The sequence below is a fragment of the Pseudonaja textilis genome, chromosome 1 (genome assembly GCF_049901715.1).
Source record: "Pseudonaja textilis isolate UNSWEBS1 chromosome 1, rPseTex1.2, whole genome shotgun sequence".
Classification (NCBI taxonomy): domain Eukaryota; kingdom Metazoa; phylum Chordata; class Lepidosauria; order Squamata; family Elapidae; genus Pseudonaja; species Pseudonaja textilis.
This window is the reverse complement of record NC_141990.1, coordinates 315,710,346-315,720,135: the sequence shown is the minus strand read 5'-3', so window position 1 is coordinate 315,720,135 and position 9,790 is coordinate 315,710,346. Positions and strand designations below refer to the sequence as shown.

Here is a 9,790-nt window from a genome sequence, read left to right as displayed (position 1 = left end):
ATGGTTTGGAGCCTCTTTGCTGTAGTTGGAGCCAGGAGCCAGAAGAACATCAGCATCAACCATAGGATCATTCCTACCTGGTCATTCTTGTCAACTTCCCTCCTAGGATAGAAATAAAGATTTAGGTAGAAACTGATTTGAAGGTTGAACTAAGACTAAAGTCTCATCTTTTACCCCCATGTGGAGAACTCAGGCATATTTTTATAGCTTGGAAGTTTTTGTATCTAGAAATCTACAGGGGATACACTAACAATTACTGTACTTCTGATGATTGCAAGGAAAAGCAAGTTTCTGGCCTTGTAGCAATAGCTTCTGATACACCCAATTAAAAAAAAAAATTCTTGTGTTTCTTGTCATGTCCAGAGAAGATGGAGTCATGCTGAAGTTGTGAATTTGACCTGCATGAACCAATATTTGATGGGCTGTCACAGAGAAAAGTCTGTCAGCCTCTTCTCTAAAGCACCTGAAGGCAGGAGGAGAAGTAATGGATTGAACCTTATCAGGAAGTGATCCAACTAGAACTAAGGAGAAATATCCTGACACGACAATTGATAGAATAGAATACAATAGAACAGAACAGAACAGAATAGAGGAGGGGGAGGAGAGGAGACAATTTTATTTATCTAATTGTTTGTTTATTTTTTGTTTATTTGTTTATTTTTCTCAATTTCTTACAAGATAAAAGCTATCAGTAAAAACATAGTTTTGAATTCATGATATAGACACTTATAAGAAAAATAAAAAGAAACAATAGGAAAGGGATGGTAGGCATGTTGGTGCACTTATGAATGCCCCTACAGGCCTCTTAGGAAAGGGGTGAGGTCAAGAGTAGACAGTCTAAGGTTAAATTTTGGGGGGTTTGGGGAAGAAACCACAGAGTCACGTAGAGTATTCCAGACATTGACCACTCTTGCTGAAGTTGTATTTTGTGCAATCATGTTTGGTGCTATTAACCTTGCATTTGTATCTATTGTTTGCTCTTGTGTTGTTATGGTTGAAGCTGAAGTATTCATTGACAGGTAGGACACTGCAATGTATGATTTTATATACTATGCTTAGATCGTACCAAAAGTGGCGTAGTTCTAGATTTTCTAGGTCTAGAATTTTGAGTCTGGTGGCATAAGGTATTCTGCAACGAGTAGAGGAGTAGAGAACTCTTCTTGTGAAATATTTCTGGACTTTCTCAACTGTGCCAATATCAGATACTTAATGTGGGTTCCAGACTGATGAACTGTATTCGAGTATTGGTCTAGCAAATGTTTTGTGTGCTCTAGTTAGTAGTGTAATATTACCAGAGAAAAAGCTACATAAGATTAGGTTAACAACTCTTAACATCTTTTTGGCTATGTAGTTACAGTGGGCTCTAGCACTTGGGTCACTTGAGATGAGTACTCCAAGATCCTTGACAGAGTTTGTATCATCAACAAGGCCTTGACTATTCAGCCTGTATTTTATTTTCTGATATTTTTTTTGCCAATATGTAGGACAGAGCATTTATTTGTTGAGATTTGAAGTTGCCATTAGTTTGACCATTCTGATACATAGTCAAGGTCTTTTTAAAGGGTAGCAGTATTCTCTGTGGTATTGAATAGCTTTACATCATCAGTGAAGAGAATGCAGTTGCTCTTGATATGATCATAGAGGTCATTTGTGTAGAGTATGAATAGAGTTGGTCCTAGAACACTGCCTTGGGGGACACCATTATTGACAGGTACAGAATTTGACAGGACACTCCCAATTTTGACCATTTGTTATCTGTTTGACAGGAATGCTTCTATCCAGTTATTCAGTTGTCCAGAGATAGAATAAGATTTTAGTTTTAGGAGTAGTTTTTCGTGTACCACTGAATCAAAGGCTTTACAGAAGTCTATATAGATTCAGTGTATTTTTTTTCCCTGATCGAGTTTTGTAGTCCATATGTTTTTGCAGTGTAAGAATTGCAGATTACAGGATAGTTTTTTTCTGAAACCAAATTGTTTATTAAAGAGTAGGTTGTTTGTCTCAAAGTGGAGGATAATGGATTGGTTAATAATTGATTCCATGACTTTACAGGTGATGCAGCATTAGGAAATTGGTCTCTAATTTTCAGTTGGCTGGCGTCTCCCTTTTGGAAGAAGGGGATGAATGTGGCTTATGACCATAGGTTAGGCAAGGAGCTGGTCTTTAGAGGTTCTGCTATGGCAGTGGATAGCTTTTTTAAGAAGTAGGAACATATTCTGTCCCCTCCAATAGATAGAGAGGGTTTTAGATTGCGTAGTGCTTTTTGAACATTGTCTTCTGTAAAATCAATATGTATTAGATCATTGTAGTTGTCTGTAGTTTGACTAGGAAATATTGGGCATGATCCATTGCTATTTACAAATACTTAGCCAAAGAATGTATTAAAGATGTTGGCTTTAATGGTGTCATCATTGCAGTCTTTACCATTACGTCTTTTCAGGGTTGGGATGGACCTTGAGTCTTCATGCTACAATCATACATTGTTGGCTTATATATTGCCACTCAACTAATTGGTGGACAGATTCCTAACAATCAGTGCTGCCGATAAATCCTGATATTGAACCCAATCCTTTAAAACACTACCTTAAAATAAACTAAATAAAATAAGGAACAAAATAAGAAAATTTCCTCCTCGAAATAATAAACACATGTGTTTTTTTTCCAGTTTAACAATTTTTATTAGGTCATAAGATGAAATACAAAATAGAAAAGTAAATAGAAAACACAGTAGGGAGGAAGGGGGAGAGAAATTGGGGAAAAGAAAAGAAAAAATATTGTCTTCCATCTCCCTCTGTTGCAATAAAATAAAGCATTAACATCAAAACACAACTTTTTGTTTTCCCATAATAATATAAATTAGTCATTTCTATAAAAACATATCAGTCTCATTGATAAAACCCCAAAGTCAAAGTTTCATTTTTTTCCACTTCAAGCTCACAAGTAGTCTCCATGTGGAGACAAAAGTACTTCTATTCTTTCCTTTAACCAAAATAACTGATTTAGCCATTTCTGCCAAATTTATCAACTTCTGTATCCATTCATCCATAGTGGGAATCAAAATGTCCTTCTATTTTTGTGTGTATAATAGTCTTGCTGCTGTATATATAAGATCCAAGTTCCAAGTTTTTTCTCAAAGTCCTCTTCCATTAAACCCTAAAGAAAAGTTTCTGGTTCCATTTTGATTTTTGTTTTAAGAATTTTCTGTATTTAATATGAATCTTACTCCAAAATTTATTTGCTTTATCACATGTCAACTCACACGACTCGCACCCTGATCAGCCCTTCTTTCTCCACCTACCACTGGGAAGAAAGGTATAGAAGCAGAGGTAGCTGCACAGACAACCTGAAGAAAAGTTTTTATCCATAGGGTTTCTGTCATGGCCCCGTTGGACTCTGACTTTGAGGGAGAGGAGGAAGAGCCAACAGGGAGTGGAAGTGTGGCTCTGGAAGTTGTGGAGGAAACTGGGGAAGGGCACAGGCCCATTGTGAAGTCAGAGGGAGAACCAGAACCATCCCCTCTTCATCTGAGGGCATGCAGGGAGGAGAGGATAAGGGAGAAACATGAATGGCATGGTCTATGCGGAAGGAAAGGGCCTTTGGTAAGGTAATTCCCCCGATAGGAGAATGCAAAAACAACCAGTACTGCGTATTCACACTAACTCTCAGTTTTCTGAGCTTGGTATGGCCTGGGTCCATAAGCAGTGTTGAGGTAATTCCCCGTTAGGAGAATGAGTGCAGACAGGGAGACGGAGTGAGAGTAATGTTGCATAACACACGACCAGCAAACAGATACACTGAATAGTAAAATGTAGGTTTTTACTTCCAGTAAACAGTTAAGCAAAGTCCAACAAACAGTCCACGTCATACACGGTTAAAGCAGTCAGTTTTCAGTCCAGGGATAATCCAAATAACAAAGTCCAGTATCATAAACAGATCATTAAATTGACTCACAGCAATCCAAGAAGAATGATTAGCAATAGTCAATAGGAAAAATGCAGGAATCAAAAACAGTGAACATCAGACCATCTAGTAACAAGCACCTCACAGCAACAATGGAACAGCGAGGAAACCAGGTTTCTGGCTCCATCTTATGGCCGTTTGAGGAACCACACCCAATTACAATTACTGAATTCCCTTAAAGAGACAGTATTAAATGTCTATCCTGGTTTATGTATTTCCAACCCAATTGTTAAGTGACTATCAATTTTTGATAGCCTTGATCCCTTTCATGGGCTGCAACTGTGAAGACTGTTTAAAAGGATGGAATGTACGAGGGCCAGTGCTGGAAACAAAGTGTGAAAATATTTCTAGTCTGTCCATTCTTATCTGAGTTTGGCATCCTTCCCAGTGTGTGTATTTTGATATCTGTGGATATCTTATCTTATTTTAAGAGCTCTTCAAGCTCTTATTCAGCCTTGTCTCAGTAATTGCTTCAGTGTGGTTTGTGTTGTTCTTTTCTATTTATAATTTATATGTATTTTGAGTATGAATGGATGTTCTTTCTTTTCGTAACTGTTTGTGGGGTGTTGTTTGTCTCCAGTAAATGATATTTGGAGCTTTAAAGCCAAGTTGAAGGAATTATAGAGACTTCATCTGTTTTTGTGACTCTGTTGCTTGTGTATTTCAACCTGGGTCATCACACTGTCAGACTAGTGACTGGAAAATAACTCTAAACCAACATAGTATGATTGATTTGCGTGGCTGGCATAATGTGCAATAAGTTCACATGATGCAATAGGATTGTGTGTTTGTTAGCACGATTTTCTTAGTCTTAGGGATTTTCTGACTTTCACTGTGAGTTGTATTCTGTTGGGAGGGTTACATGAAAGCAAACTCAACCAATCTCATAGTACACATGTTGGATACATACAATACATGTAACCATACAATATATGTAACCATACAATAAAGGTTTGAATTGGATTGATTTGATGTCCACCATCAATGGTAAAAAGTTGCTTCTTAGCTTTTACCCTTCCAACATTCATTTGAAATACCCTTATATATTCTGGATAAGTTATCTGGTGTTAAATGCCAGCAATATAACATCTTATTAAAAATTCTTTTAAATTATAGTGTACTGTAAATTTTAAACCTTTCATCTACATATTACTGAAGCATCAATTATATCCAAATTTTCTTGCCCACTGAATCATACAATGTTTTACATATTGACTTTCCAAATTCAATTTCAATAACATTTTTATAAATCTTAGTAATAATATATTCAGCACTACCATGCAGTAATATTTCCAATTCATTTTTAGCAAAATCAAACCTGAAACTCTTTTTATCTGATTTAAATCATTCTTTCAGTTGTTGATATGTAAAGCAAAAGTAAACATAACCTTCTAATTCAAGTTCTTCCCTCAACTTTCAGATAGGTCCACCAGAGTTGAAATATGATAGGTTACCATACGTCCATCAGTCTGGTTTTGCCGCCACTTCTTTTCTTTAAAAAAAGCTTCTTGGGGGGGACATCCAAAGAGGCAACATCTTCTAGAAACTTGTTTTATATTTATTCCAAACTCTTAGTATGGCACCTCTAGCAAAGTGATTATTAAAATCAACATTAACTTTAACTTTATTACACCATAAATAACTCTGACATCCAAACCTTATTTCGTGGCCCTCTAATACAAGGAGCCTCTTAATCTGGAGGCTCACCAACTTTTTTAACCAGGCCAGACAAAATGCCACAAAATTCAATTTCAGGTGTGGTAAACCAACCCCCCCCCCTTTCCTTCACATTTTGTAGTAATTTGTATCTACTTCTTGGTTTTTTTTCCATTGCCATATAAACTTAGAAATATGTGAAATAATAAACACGGTTTTCCTTCCATACATGGTGTTGAACCTGACTAAAACATGAAAAACATGAAAAACAAAAGACTGACCACAGGAATATTGTAAGCAGTTGCAGAACTTGATAAGGAATTCTTTTATGGACAAATCCCTCCTTCAAGTCATCGTTTATTAGAAATCCTATCACATTCTAAACATGCCACAAAGACAAATATAAATGAGGCTAATCCTAGCATTACAAATTCTTATTTCTTACTGTATTTTCTCTACAATTCAGATCAGGCCTCAGCAGAATAATGTAGCATTTGGGGAAAAAGATACAAACCAATAGAGCAGCTCCAGAGGCCAAAATAGAGATCTCCATAGCCACCATAGACTTCCCTTTGGTGTTCAGGTAGGGAGAGAGGAAGGAGATCCAAACACTGCAAAAGACCAACATGCTAAAAGTAATGAACTTGGCTTCATTAAAACTATCAGGAAATTTCCTAGCTAGAAATGCCACTGTGAAACTGACAAGAGCCAAAAGTCCTAGGTAAGAGAGGACAGCATAAAACATTACAGTTGAGCCTTGCTTACATTCCAAGATGACCTCTCCAAACAAGGAGTGGAAGTCCAAATTAAGAAATGGGGGAGAGGATCCAAGCCAAGTGGCACAAAGAAGGGCTTGGACCAGGGGACAGGCTATGATAATGGAGTTGGTCAGTGGTTTTCCTAAGAGTTTCCTTGTCTTGTTCCCTGGCTTGGTGGCCATGAAGGCCAGAACCACCATAACAGTCTTTGCCAACACAGAGGAAACTGCAAGGGCAAAGAGAATGGCAAAGGCAGATTGTTGGAAGAGACAGGTGATCTTCCCTGGTTGATCAATGAAGAGGAAGGAGCAAAGGAAGCAGAGCAGGAAGGAGACAACGAGGTTGTAGGTGAGGTCTCAGTTGTTGGCCTTGATGATTGGTGTCATAATGTTTAAGAAAAATTGCCAGAACTGCTATTGTGATCACTGAGAGGAAAAAAGTAAGAAAAAATAAAATATATCCCAGGGTGTCTTGATAGGTAAAGAAGCGGATCTCCTTGGCAATGTATTGGTCCTTGTCCTTGTTGGGAAATTGGTCTTCTGGGCAGGGTTCACAGTGAGCTGCATCTGAAATCAAAAGTCTTTGTCTAAGGATTTTTTGAGAAACTGCAATGTACATTATCCCTTGCACAAAGGTGATAGAGGTGTTTCCTTTCTGCAGATGACCAACTCATAAAAGGAGTGATGAAAGAACGCATGTGCCATTTATGGGGCAGAGAAAGAGCAAATCATTTACCATGATCCTGGTGAAAGATTAGCCTGAGACGAGGATTCTGTTCCAGCTACCCATTCACTGTGCCCTTCCATGAGTGGCTTTCCATCTTGGGTAGCTGCTTGTTATTTCTCCTTTTTTATAATGGAACCCACAATAGACTGATAGATCTATTATCCAGAAATGCTAGAGTTTTGTTTGTGAATAGATTGTGTTGGCCTTGCTAGACTCTGGGTGCATGAGATGTGTAATCAACATGAAAGTAGTTGAGGAAATGGGCATCAGACTGAGAACTTTAGAAATGCCCATAGCCTTTTGCCAATTGGATGGGTCAGTGGCGGGAGGTTGCTCTGCACGTTTCATAACGGAACCCCTAGAAATGACCATGGGGGAGCATAAAGAGACTGTGTTTTATTGTGGCCCCTGGGATGGAGCAACCGTTAATTCTGGGATTGCCCTCGCTCCGGAAGTGGAACCTCCATGTGAACTGGAAGAAGGGGTCATTGCGCATACACACCAATCAGTGACCGGAAGGGGAGGGGCAATCCCAGCAGAAGCTTCAGAATCCAGTTGAGCTAGCCTCTACAGGTACCGAGGACTTGGAGGGGTAGGAAAAAATTCCGAAAGAATATTGGGACTTAAAAGAAGTGTTCAGTGAAAAGGCTTCAGATGAGCTTCCCCCTCATTGGTCAACAGATTGTAGTATTGAAATTTTGCCTGGGATGACGCTCCCAAAACCGAAGCTATATTCGATGACACCACGGGAATTGGAAGAGTTGTGATCATTTATCAATAAAAATTTGAAACGTGGTTTCATCCAACCTGCTAGACCTCGGGTAGCGGCCCCAGTACTCTTCCGTGAAAAGAAATCTGGCTCCAAGCGTTTTGGTAGTGGACTATAGAAACCTGAAAGCAATTTCTGTGGAAAACATGTACCCACTCCTCCTGATGAAGGACATGTTAGCCCACTTGGCTAAAGGGAAAATTTTCATGAAGTTGGACTTGAGAGAGGTGTACTACCGAATTCGAATTAAAGAAGGAGATGAATGGAAAACCACTTTTAACTTCCCAATGGGTTGTTTCCAGTTCAATGTTCTCCCATTTGGCCTACAAGGGGCTCCAGCCATATTCATGCAGATGATCAATCAGGTGTTGCATGAACATTTATACAAGGGGGGTTTGGTTTACTTTGGTGACATCTTTATTTACACGGAAACTTAGAATGAACATGTGAAACTGGTGCGTTCAGTACTGCAGAAACTGCGAGCTGCTAAATTGTATGCTAAACTGTCCAAATGTGAGTTCCACCAGGAGAAAATCAATTATTTGGGGTATCACATTTCACACGAGGGCATTGAAATGGATCCAGAGAAGGTGCGGGCTATGTTGGAGTGGGCCCCACCATGCACCCGAAATCAACTTCAAAGCTTTATGGGATTTGCCAACTTTTACCGGCAATTCATCCCGTCTTTTGCTAAAATAGCAATGCCTGTCACCAATCTTTTAAAAACAAAGGGGGAGGCAAAAACCAAAGCCTAGCAAGTTGCTGGAGTGGTCCATGGAATGCCAAGCCGCCTTTGAAAAGCTGAAGCGACTGTTCACTGCAGTACCAGTGCTAAAGCACCCGGACATGGATGCCCCGTTTGTAATCCAAGCCGATGCGAGTGATGTAGCTGTTGGAACGGTATTACTTCAAATCAATGAGAAGGGAACTTTACAACCCTGTGCCTACACCTCCCGTAAACTAACTGAAACTGAAAGGAGGTGGGCCATCTGGGAAAAGGAAGCTTTTGCAGTTTGCTGGGCTCTATTGACATGGAGACATTTCTTGGAAGGAGCGAAACAGCCGTTTGAGGTATGGACTGACCATAAGAACTTGGAGGCCTTAAAAACGCCTCGAAAACTGTTTCCTAAACAAGTTTGGTGGGCCCAGTATTTTAAGCGGTTTAACTTTTCACTGAAGTACATCCCGGGGGGAAGGAATTTTATGGCAGATGCTTTATCAAGACTGCCTCAATATAACAGTGTTCGCCAGGAAGTGATACAGCCGATTGTCTCGACCAAACATCTAGCCACCCTGGTGGTCACTAGAGTGCAAAAGAAGAAACAAGAAGTCGATTTATTGAATGTTTTGATGGCAAAATTAAAGGAGGCCCTAAAACTTGATGAATGGTTTCTGGCTCATTCAAATAACTGTACAGTTAGAGACGGTTTGGCCTGGATGGGAGAGAAGTTGTATGTACCGGAGACATTGAGAAGCCAAATATTGCAACAAGCTCATGACTCTAAAGCGGCTGGTCACTTTGGATTCATGAAAACCTTACACCTCATTGAGCGACAATTCTGGTGGCCTACATTGAAAAAGGACATTGAATCTTATGTGGCTAGCTGCTCAGTTTGTGCCTCAACAAAAGGCCCTCCTGGTAAGCCAGCAGGGCTGTTACTAAATGTGGCTAGGCCAACGGCTCTGTGGAGGGAAATCTTTATAGACTTTATAGTAGTTACCCGAGAGGACCGGAAACATGGTTATTTGGGTAGTAACTGATTTGGTTTCCAAACAAGTGTATTTCATACCTTGTTCTAAGATTCCCTCTGCAAAATCGTTGGCTAAACTGTTTATACTACATGTCTATAGACTGCATGGCATTCTTGAATGTATAATTTCTGACCGAGGGGTTCAGTTCACCTCGAACTTTTGGAGGGAG

The 9,790-nt window shown here is 39.4% G+C and overlaps 1 protein-coding gene across 1 annotated transcript in view; it reads left to right on the top strand.

Moving 5' to 3' along the window:
• The window catches only part of LOC148128328 (vomeronasal type-2 receptor 26-like), a 343,174-nt gene that overhangs the window by 165,234 nt on the left and 168,150 nt on the right, over positions 1 to 9,790 (top strand). The gene's annotated exons all lie outside the window — the stretch shown is intronic.